Below are 10,494 nucleotides of genomic sequence, written 5' to 3'. Positions count from 1 at the left end.
AACATGTGCATACCTGTGGTGGATTCATGTTGATGTATGGCAAAACCAATACAATATTGTAAAGTAAAAAAGAAAAAAAAATAAAATAAAATGTAAAAAAAAAAAAAGACTACTTTTATCTTGATCAACTTGGACTTTGAAGCCTTTAACCCAGAACCTAGCACACAGTTCTTCCTTGTATATTTGTTGGATAATATAAAATATCTTGTGGATGCATATGACATTTCTTCCAATACTGAAACCATGCAATTGACGTACTGCTCTGGCCTAAATCTTTGATGCAGACTGGCATGATAGGTGCCCCTGATGTCTGCCATTAGACCCACTACCTAAAGCCAGTTGTATGTTCCTTGGCTGTCCCTGAAGTCTTCACTTTGTCATTTGACAACTTATCTTCCTAGCAATCTCCTCTCCAATGAAGACAGCCATGCATATCTCATGAACTGGCTAGGAAGATGACATGAAAACACGAATGTCGAGCCTGGCCCTTAGTATCCATTTTTATGATGTTCTTAGCAGTTCTTTTATCCAAGTAGGCAAGGTTCTCCATCTTCTTAGATGTCCATGAAGATCAGTTTGATTTTCCAGCCAAGCTTCAAGGAAGAGATTACAGTTCAATTCTCTGTATTCTGTGAAGCTTCAAAGTCCACTCTCCAAGGACACTGATGAAGGTAAATATTTTATCGAGACCTTTTTGATTATTACAGACCTATTATTGGCCTAAAGTGCTAAACTAGGGCATGTCAGAGCATATATAACTAGGGGCTCCCGGTCACCATTACATGCTAAGAACCTGAACTTCCCTGAGTACTTGGAGCCAGGAAAGAAGCATGAACGGGCTTGAGCTCCTCGGGCTGGTGGTCTTCTCAAATTGCAGAATCATGTAAGTATGGAGACTGTAAGCCACATCATCTTCTTTTCTGTGATTTTTCTTTTCATCTGATTATTCTTCTACTCATCAGCTTTAGAACAGAATGGAATATTTCCCTGACAATCTTAAAGTTAAACCCTTAAATATTGATAAGTACCTTGCTATAGGAACTGTGTGACCCAAGGTTCTTGGTGTAGATTTGCATAGTTGCACAACTCTGGGGTCCAGTCATGTCATGACCTATTGAAATTGGAACTCCTTGCAATTGCTCAGTGCACAGTCAATGCAGATGTAGGTGTGGTCCTGTGGAATAGCACTTTTCTACCTCTTATTTAGCGTGTCCTCTTTGTTCCCTCTCTACTTCAGTGTGTATATGTCTATGTCTGCATCTATGCATCACTATCATGTATCTCTCCACCCCTTTGGAATTCTCTGTGAGTGTATTTCTCTCTGTGGTGTTTTCTTTTAACTTTTCTTTTAATTTTCTACATTTCCTGAACTTGTTCCTTATCTTCTGGATTCTTCTTTCAACTCTCTCTTCTCTTTCAACTTTGAGAAAGAGTGGGAGAGCTACTTATACACTGTTTTATATCTGACAAGCAGTGTGACCACAGCCAATTCACAAGTCTCTTGAATTTCAAATTCCTCCCTTGTAAAAGAGGACAGGAATCCCCCTTCTACCTCCTTCCCTGAGCTTCTATGAGAAGGATACAGTGGGATGGCAACAGCAGTGCTAGTGGCTGTCATTGTTGAGACTTCCTATTTATCAGGCACCTTATATCCATCACTTCACTATCCCCAAGATGTCCTATTCAGAGGGTTTGTATTGTTACATTCCACCATTTTACTGAAGGGGAGACTGAGACCCCACATGGTCATATGGCTTACCCAACATTACAGAACAGAATCTTTATTCAAACCTGCATCTTTGCCATGGAATATGCATAAAATTCTCGTAATAAGGTGACTTATAAAAATGATTAGAAAATACACAGTGCCATTGCAATGACAGTTATAGCTTAACACTGACAGCTAATTGTGGCATCTTCTTTGTTTTCTTTGTCAAATAATCAGTGAAAGAATATCTCTAAGGAAAGTGAAGACCATGAGAAATACCCTAAGTGAAAAAAACATGCTGAAAAATTTCCTCAAGGAACATGCTTACAGTCTGTCCCAGATTTCTTCTCGTGGCTCAAATATAACTATTCACCCCCTGAGGAACATTATGGATGTGAGTGTTTTGGGAGGATGGTGCTCCACAGCGCCCCCCTGGTGTCCTAGCCTAGTATTGGGGCCCATCTGGAGATGCCACGTGGGATGTTGGGGCTGGGGCTCCTGCAGGAGGCAGAAACACTGGGCAAAATGGGCCCCACCCAGAGGAGAAGGCACTATCATCCTTAACTCTTGTCTTGGTGACTGCACTGAGAAATTACCAGGTGGCAGGTAAACATTCATTTCTGTGTCAAAGATGTGTCATTAGTTTGAGGGAGATTGTTCCTTCTGAGGAGAAGGCAATGACAACCAACTACAGTACTCTTGCCTGGAAAAACCCAAGGATGGAGAGGCCTGGTAGGCTGCAGTCCATGGGGTCGCTAAGAGGTGGACACGACTGAGCAAATTCACTTTCACTTTTCACTTTTCACTTTCCTGAATTGGAGAAGGAAATTTCAACCCACTCCAGTGTTCTTGCCTGGAGAATCCCAGGGATGGTAGAGCCTGGTGGGCTGCTGTCTATGGGGTTGCACAGAATCAGACACGACTGAAGTGATGCAGCAACAGAAACATCAGCAACAGTTCCTTCTGAACTAAGGGAGTCAACTAGTTACAGATGAAGAGTGAATCATCTCTGATCAGAAGGTAGAACAAACTGCAAAGCAATTGTGAATCCCCAGGCAGAGGAATTCAGTTTCCACAGGTGCAAGAACCGCAGCAGTAAAAAGTTACTGAACCTGTATTCCGTGTAAGGCCATCAGAATCTAACACAGTCGTTACTGTTTTTAGATTAGAAAAAGGGCTTGTTTTGTCTTCAAGAATGCCCAAGGCAGCCTGAGAGATAGGCAAAGAGTAAATACATTCAAATGAAAGGGTCACTTGTGTGGTGTTGACTGGATGTGGTCTGAGTTTAGAGGGAGTGTCTGGAGTTGATCAAGAAGGACCTCCTGGAGAAGGGGGTGCAAAGGCTGAGTTTGAAGAGACTACAGAGTTTCTCAAATGAAGGCACCAGGACTTCCCTGGGTGTCCAATGGTCATGGAGGTCCAGCAGTTATGCCTCTGAGCTTCCAATGCAGAAAATACCACTTCAATGCCTGGTCATAGAATCAATATCCTGCATACAGTGTAGCACAGGAAAAAAAAAAATCAAATGCAAGCACCTCTGTGATCAAAGGCTGTGAGCTTCACAGTGGTAGGAAAGTGATCTCAAGAGATGTATGACACCCAAAGGGAGACATCAGTGTGGGAATAGAGGGTAGCCAGTTCTCCACTAACCCACTCCCTGCTTCTCCCTGTAGATGCTCTACATGGGTAACGTCACCATTGGAACACACCCTGAGGAGTTCCAGGTTATCTTTGACACAGGCTTATCTGATTTGTGGGTGCCTTCCACCTTTTGCTAAAGTCCAGCCTGTTGTGAGTACAGGTACTCCCTACCCAGACCATCCTTCACTTGCTCTGCCACCCTGTTTCCACCCTTGGCACCTGATGACACTCATCTCTTGTGTCTGCAGCTACATAAGTTAGGGTCAGACATTACAAGTCTTCCACCTTTCAGCCTAACCAAAACACCTTCAGCATCACCTATGGATCTGGGAGCATGAAAGGATTTCTTGCTTATAACACCATTTGGATAACATGTAAAGAGAAGCTGAAAAAAAAAAAAAAAAAAAGAGAGAAGCTGAGTCAGGACTGGCTATGGAGTGACCCCTACTTGCAAAACAGATGCAGGACCATCTGTCAGGACCCTTCCTAGCCTGACTCCCATAGATATCGGCCATCTTACCCACAGAATCCTGTCCCTGGGGAGGCAGTGTCCATGGTGACACACGAGCAAATGGATTAGCTAACCCAGGGAGTGGCTTGAGGTGTGGACTTTCAGCTCCTCTGCTCATGAGCAGCTCAAGGTTTATTTTCCTGGGAGCGAGAAGAGGGGAAAAAAGCGCCCACTTTTATATTCACAGACTGTTCCAGGCACTTTCAGGTAATAATTGGTTTAATCCTGCAACAACACAACACAGCAGGTGGTCTGATTAGCTCATGAGACATATGAGGAAACTGAGGTACAGACAGCAAGGGCCTTGCTGAGGCCCACATGTGGTAAACGGTGGAGCTTGGTTGGCTTTTCTTGACTGAAGTTGCTGTAGGGTATTTACGGACAGTATAAAACTTATATGGGGACCCTGGGGGCAGTCAAGGGCTTCAGGTATCCACAGTGGGACACTGGAGGCCAGAGATGTCAAGGGGCCTGATAAATGAGTTCTCACTCTAGGGTGCCTTTGAGAGTCTCATAAGATGTATGGCCTGCCTCCCCAAAGTACTTGAGTAGTTCCCCTCTCTCTCTTTCTCTCTCATACACACTCACACAAATACACACATATCCCCAAAAGTGAATTTCCCAGGCAGCAGTTTCATAGATCCCTGCAAGCAAGACTGTGTTTTTGGCTTCCATCTTCCTGGACAGATACAGAATCCACAGTACCTTAGAGAATACAGTCCATTTCTGTCAGTAGGTCATAGTGTTGACAGAAAAGGCTACCTTGCTCTCAACTCATTTTGTCCACAAGGGAGCACCAATGGGTCCTGGCCTGACTCTTGGTTGCCCCACCTGGACAGAAGCCACAAGGCCAATTTGACTCACTCAGGTGGTGTTTTTCAGAGGGACAGATGTTTTAAAATTCACAACCTCTCACAAATGGAACTCAAATTCCCCTCCCAGCTTGGTCTAACCATCTGAGGTCCAGCAAAGACACAACCCTGCTGCAATTCTCTGAGGATCTAATGGCAATACACCCCAGCCCAGTCCTGGCCCCACTTCATGTATCTTCTCTCCCACAGATTGGGGACCTTGTAAGTTCTGACCAGCTGTTCGGTCTAAACGCTGTGGCATACGGGTGTGAGGGTGTACCTTTTGATGGCATCTTGGGCTTGAACTACACCAACATATCTGTTTTTGGAGCCATCCCCATCTTTGACAACCTGAGGAATCATGGTGCCATTTCTGAGCCTGCTTTTGCCTTCTACTTGAGCAAGTACGTCTGAGATGGACAATCCCTTTCTCTAAATTAGCTTTAAGATGCTTTCAGTTGCACGAAAATTACAGAACACTTGATAAAGAAGAATCCTGAGAGACAATCTAACCCAGGATAAATATAGCCCCAGGGCCGTACCTGGCTTCACCACTGGCTTTTACAAGTAACGTTTTACTGGAACACAATGCTGCTCCTGGGCTCAAGACCAATAACTTGGTCTAGGCGGGTGAGTGAGGAGGAAGACTAATGGAAGGCAACAGGAAACAAGTTGGAGGAAAAAGCAATATGATTTGCTTATGAGTTTGATCAGGAAGGAAGGAGAAGGATGGTGGATATTTTTCCTTCCTTATTAGCATTCCACTGGCAGCCCAGGACTAGCTACCCAATTTGCAGGAGCCAGTGAAAAATGAAAGTGTGGGACACAAAACAACCATGTGGGATTCCTTGTTCAAGAAATATTAGGCATTTCAAGACACGGAGAGTATAGGTGGGGTCCCTTCTGAGTGTGGGGCCCTTTGAACAGTAGAGGTCACAGGCCAGCAGAGCCAACTCTGGGTGACCTGAACCCACATCCTTAGAACTCTCAGGCCTTGATTTTCCTGAAAAATGACAAGCTAGACAAGGAGAAAGCCAATATGCTTCAGCACCGTGTCCTCTGAGTGTGTCTGAGCACTCAGGTCACAGGAGGTACAGCATGTTCAGAAGATAGAGTGGATGGAGCCTAGCTAAGTGACTCAGCTTCTAACCTCTTCTGTATCACTCATTAGCTGGTAACTGACCTCAATCTGGATCTCAATCTCTCCTAGCCTCGATTTCTGCATCTGTTTATGGGGACCTTATTAGGGCCTTGATGGGTGGACCATCATAGCTCTCAGACAGTGCTGCTGTTACTGTCCTCCAAGGATCCCCCCTCTCTTCTCTCTACACATGCAGGCGAAAGGCAGTGTGGTGATGTTTGGTGGGGTGGATAAATCCTACTACCAGGGAGCGCTCAGCTGGGTACCATTGATCCACGTGGGCGACTGGAGTGTACACATGGACTGGTAACCTCTCCCTCTGAGGGTCAGCCCAAGTGATGCTCCCGCTACCGTACATGGACACAGGCAGACACACACAAATACATTCTCAGACACATAGTCACACAGACATATACACCACCCACAACAACACAGACAGACACAGAGACACATATAAACATGCATAGCTAGTCAGAGACACACAAACACTCACAGAGACACAAACAAACACACATACAAACAAACACACAACCAGATAGATATGCAAACCACCCATGGGTTCATAATCCCCTGGCCTTCTGACCAGGGTTCTGACCAGGGTTCTGACCAGGGTCCTAAAAGGGTTGGAGGTGTCTGTGCACCTGGGAGAGGGCTGCACCCACTGCCCTGTGAGGTGTGGAGCATGGTTAGATGACTCTACAGTGTGGTGAACAGAGGATCAGGGAGAATTTATCCAGCCTGAACAGAGATATAAGATGACCAATTGTCTGGGGCTACCTGGGACAAAGGAAGTTCTCAGTACAGATAAATGTCAGTTTAAAAACAGGGAAAGTCCTCAGCAAATGGGTAGAACTGGTCTCCTAAGGGAGCAGCTACTGAGCAGTGTAGAGAGATTTGCTGAAGTCTTAAGACTTGAAAGCAACTAATAAAATAGACATCCCACATTCATGGGCACACAGTGGGGCAGGGGCTATAACAGAGAATCAGGAAGGTGGGATCCAGGAGTGACCTGAGGACAAGAGGCATAATTGAGAGGATTCTGTGTGATACCCTCAGACAAAAGCTGACCTATCTTTTGGAGTTTCTGTGGGCTAGTCATGTATTTCCTGGCCAGGGTCTCAGGGTCTGAGCTGGTTGTAGGAGCAGTGCTGGCAGACACCCTCTCCCAGAGGAGCCCCTCTCTCCTACCACTATGAGAATCTGTTGCCCTAGCAAATCTTCATCTTCACTCTGCGATTGACCTGTTATTTGTTCCCCACAAGATATAGCTCTCTGGATGTTTCTTATTTATTATTCACACAGTCTTCATTCATTCACTGAACAGACAAGCCTTGGGCATCCACTGTGTGCCAGGCACTTTAGGGAGGCAATGAGAATAAAACTCGCCCTCCCATCTAAGAAGGCAGATGAACAGGGAATGAGACACACACATAGTGAATTGTGTCTTTGGTACATGTTAGGTATGAGGAAGTGTCTACAGAGACTGTCAAGAAAGTATACTAATAAACACCAGGGGAAAGACTTCCCTGAAACCATGACAATTAACCTGGAATCTGGAAGATGAGAAGAAATTTGCTAGTCAAAGGGGAGGGGGCTCCTTTAGGAAGGAAGATCAGCTTGCGTCAAGGTGCAAAAGAGCCTGGTGTATTCAAGTACTGCATTCAAGAATGTCAAGGAAGGTGCTGTGTAGGGAGCAAAGGAAAAGAGAGCAAGAGACAAAGGGCTGTTTAGAAGACAGTCGGGAAGGGGGAAGCTCTGGGGAGACTCAGAATGACCTTGATCTCTGCTTTGTCACACTGTCTCTCAGCATCTCCATGAAAAGAAAGGTTATTGCTTGTTCTGGCGGCTGTGAGGCCCTTGTGGATACCGGGACATCACTAATCCTTGGCCCAAGAAGACTGGTCAATAACATCCAGAAGCTCATTGGCACCACACCACGGGGTTCGGAGGTGAAGGGTCAAGCCCCAGGGTCACTCCCAGTCTCCACACACAAGAAGGATCTCCAGGGCCAACTTCTCTCCCTCTCTCTAACGGCACTATGTTCCATGTTTTGCAGTCAATACCTTGTCCTCTATTAGCTTCATAATCGATGGTATCAACTACCCAGTACCAGCTCAAGCCTACATCCTCAATTTGAGGGGAGAACCCTGAAGGGTGGTTATCAAATAGGAACTTGCAGGAACCCTTGGGCTGCTGCTGGGAAGAGGGTGCCCTCTGCAGGCCATCTCACACTATTGCAGATGCTGCTGAGCCCTGGGGCTGGCCAGAGCCTCCCACAATACGAACCACTTCAGAGTAAAAGGCCGTCTGGGACACTGATCATCCTGAAATAAATGTGGAGACACCACGCCATGCTGGCATGGTGCGAGTCACAAGGAGAGGGGAACACTCAGGTCCTCAGTATTTAAAGAGCTTCAGTTCAATCTGAACCCTCAGATGGATGAAAACAGAAAGTCAGCTCTAACAGTCCTTGAAATAAGTCATGTGACAAGGAGAATGGCTGGGGATAGTCTCAGTGTGCTGTCCCACCATAGGGATTAACAGTCTCCCTTCCCTTCTCGCAGTTTTCCTGGTTTGGATGATAAATTATATGGTCACCCTAGTTCTCGGATGCATCTTCCCCTAACTCTGGCCAGGTCCCCACTTTGTGAGTCAGGCTACCCAACCCCTCTGTGGAGAGGCTGGATGCTAATGTGAATAAAGGGTGCACAGTGACTGCTCAGCCCTGGCACAGGGTGGAGGCTTCATGTCAGCTCCCTAGGGGAGTTCAGAGTTGGCTGATGGGCTCAAAGAAGGCTTTGAGGATGGGAGGGAATTTCAGGAATTCTAAAACTGTAAACTCATGGAGCCATGTGGACGGTTGCTTGGTTCTAGGCAAAACTGCACTGGATTCCATGCAAATGTCATCCCAAACTGCTTTGCATTTGGGGCACTAGGGGCTTACTCGGGGTGATGTGGGCTATGGACTGACTGGTGGGGATGGGGAACCAGAGTAAGTTACCCACCCAAGCCTGGAGTGGCCAAAGTGGGTGAGTGCGGGCTGAAGGTGGCTTCTCAGAGTACCTGAGTTAAGTCTTCAAGAATGTGTTGTGGGCACTGCTCTATTTAAGATGGATAACCAACAATGAGTTACTGTGTAGCACAGTGAACTCCACTTAATTATATGACAACCTGGATGGGAGGGGTATTTTTGTGACCAGGATACATGGATATATATGGTTGAGTCTGTTTACTGTCCACCTGAAACTCAGAATATTGTTAATCCGCTATACTCCAATACAAAATAAAGTTTTTAAATAAAGTATGGATTGTGGAGACGCAGGAGTAGAACCAGCATTCTCTTCAGAGAAAACAAGGAGCAGGATGCAGAAGGAAAGAAACAGGGAGAGAGGAGAACTATGGACTCTTTTTCTTTTCTAAAAATTTTATTGAAGTGTGGCTAATCTTCAGTGTTACATTAAGTTCTGCTGCACAGCAATGTGACTCAGTTATACACATACAGAAATATATATTCTTTTTCTTATTCTTTTTCATGTGGTTTATGACTGGATAGTTAATATATTTCCTTATGCTCTACAGTAGGTCTTTGTTGTTTATTATTCCTCTGTATCCCCACCTCCCAGTCCTCCCCTCTCCCACACCCTTCCTCATGGCAACCTCATGTCTTGGCCCTTTTAGGTTGCTGATGAACTCTCATATCCCCTGCTAATGAGAAAACCCCTTGATACTTACCAAAAGAGGGAAATAAAACCAAGAATTTTGCTGGGTCTGGATATTTGTGGGAGTCACACATAAAGGCTCAAGCTGACTGGTGTGTGTCTCTGACTCCCCCAGGATTCTAGAGGCCACTGCTATACCACCTTTAAAGAGAACACAGTTAGGACATCTAGAGAGAACTGGATCCTGGGTGACGTCTTCCTGAGGCTGTATTTCTCAGTCTTTGATCGAGGAAATGACAGGATTGGCTGGCAAAGGCAGTATAAATGCTTGGAGTGGTTGAGGAATCAGTAAGGCTGCTCTGAGCAAGCACTAAATCACACTTAGGGTACTCCTGCCCAGGATGTTGGTGAGCTGTATTTGGTGGTCTGTACACCCTATTCTCATTAAAGAATACAGGGTTTCACTTGTAATGGTGCTGAAACAGACAGGAGCCTTTGTTTGTGTCTGGGAGGTGTACAATGATTGGGAAGGATCTAGAACAAAGTCTGAATCACAGTTGAGAGGAGCCCACCTCCAACTGGCTTCAAGGAAAGGGAAGACTCATTGAAGTGATTCTGGGAATCCAGGACACAAGACTCAGAGCAAATACAAAGATCTCAGTGACTGGACCCAAGAAATCTGAAGTCATCAAGTCTCTATTCCACACCCTCATGCTTTCATTCCCTCTTCTTTGATGGTGTTAGCCTGACAACTTTATTCCTTAAGGCTTCTATACCTAGTGAGGGAGTCCAAGCTACCTGCTCTAGGGTTGTGTATCCTGAAGTCATTTCCAATAAAGAAAGAAAATATTGAAGACATCAGAGTTCAAGGGTGTTCTCTGAATGACCCACCTCAGATCACGTGTATAGCCCTGGATCAGCCATCCTGGCAGGGACATGGGGTCCTATGATTGGCTTTACATCATCTTGTGGCCCTGACCCAA

The 10,494-nt window shown here is 45.5% G+C and overlaps 1 pseudogene; it reads left to right on the top strand.

The window, feature by feature from the left end:
• The first annotated feature begins 830 nt into the window (after nucleotides 1-830).
• Nucleotides 831-9,863, top strand: LOC102411223 (annotated as a pseudogene).
• Nucleotides 9,864-10,494: the final 631 nt, after the last annotated feature.

The sequence above is a fragment of the Bubalus bubalis genome, chromosome 5 (genome assembly GCF_019923935.1).
Source record: "Bubalus bubalis isolate 160015118507 breed Murrah chromosome 5, NDDB_SH_1, whole genome shotgun sequence".
Lineage (NCBI taxonomy): Eukaryota > Metazoa > Chordata > Mammalia > Artiodactyla > Bovidae > Bubalus > Bubalus bubalis.
This window is presented reverse-complemented; position numbering and strand designations above follow the sequence as displayed.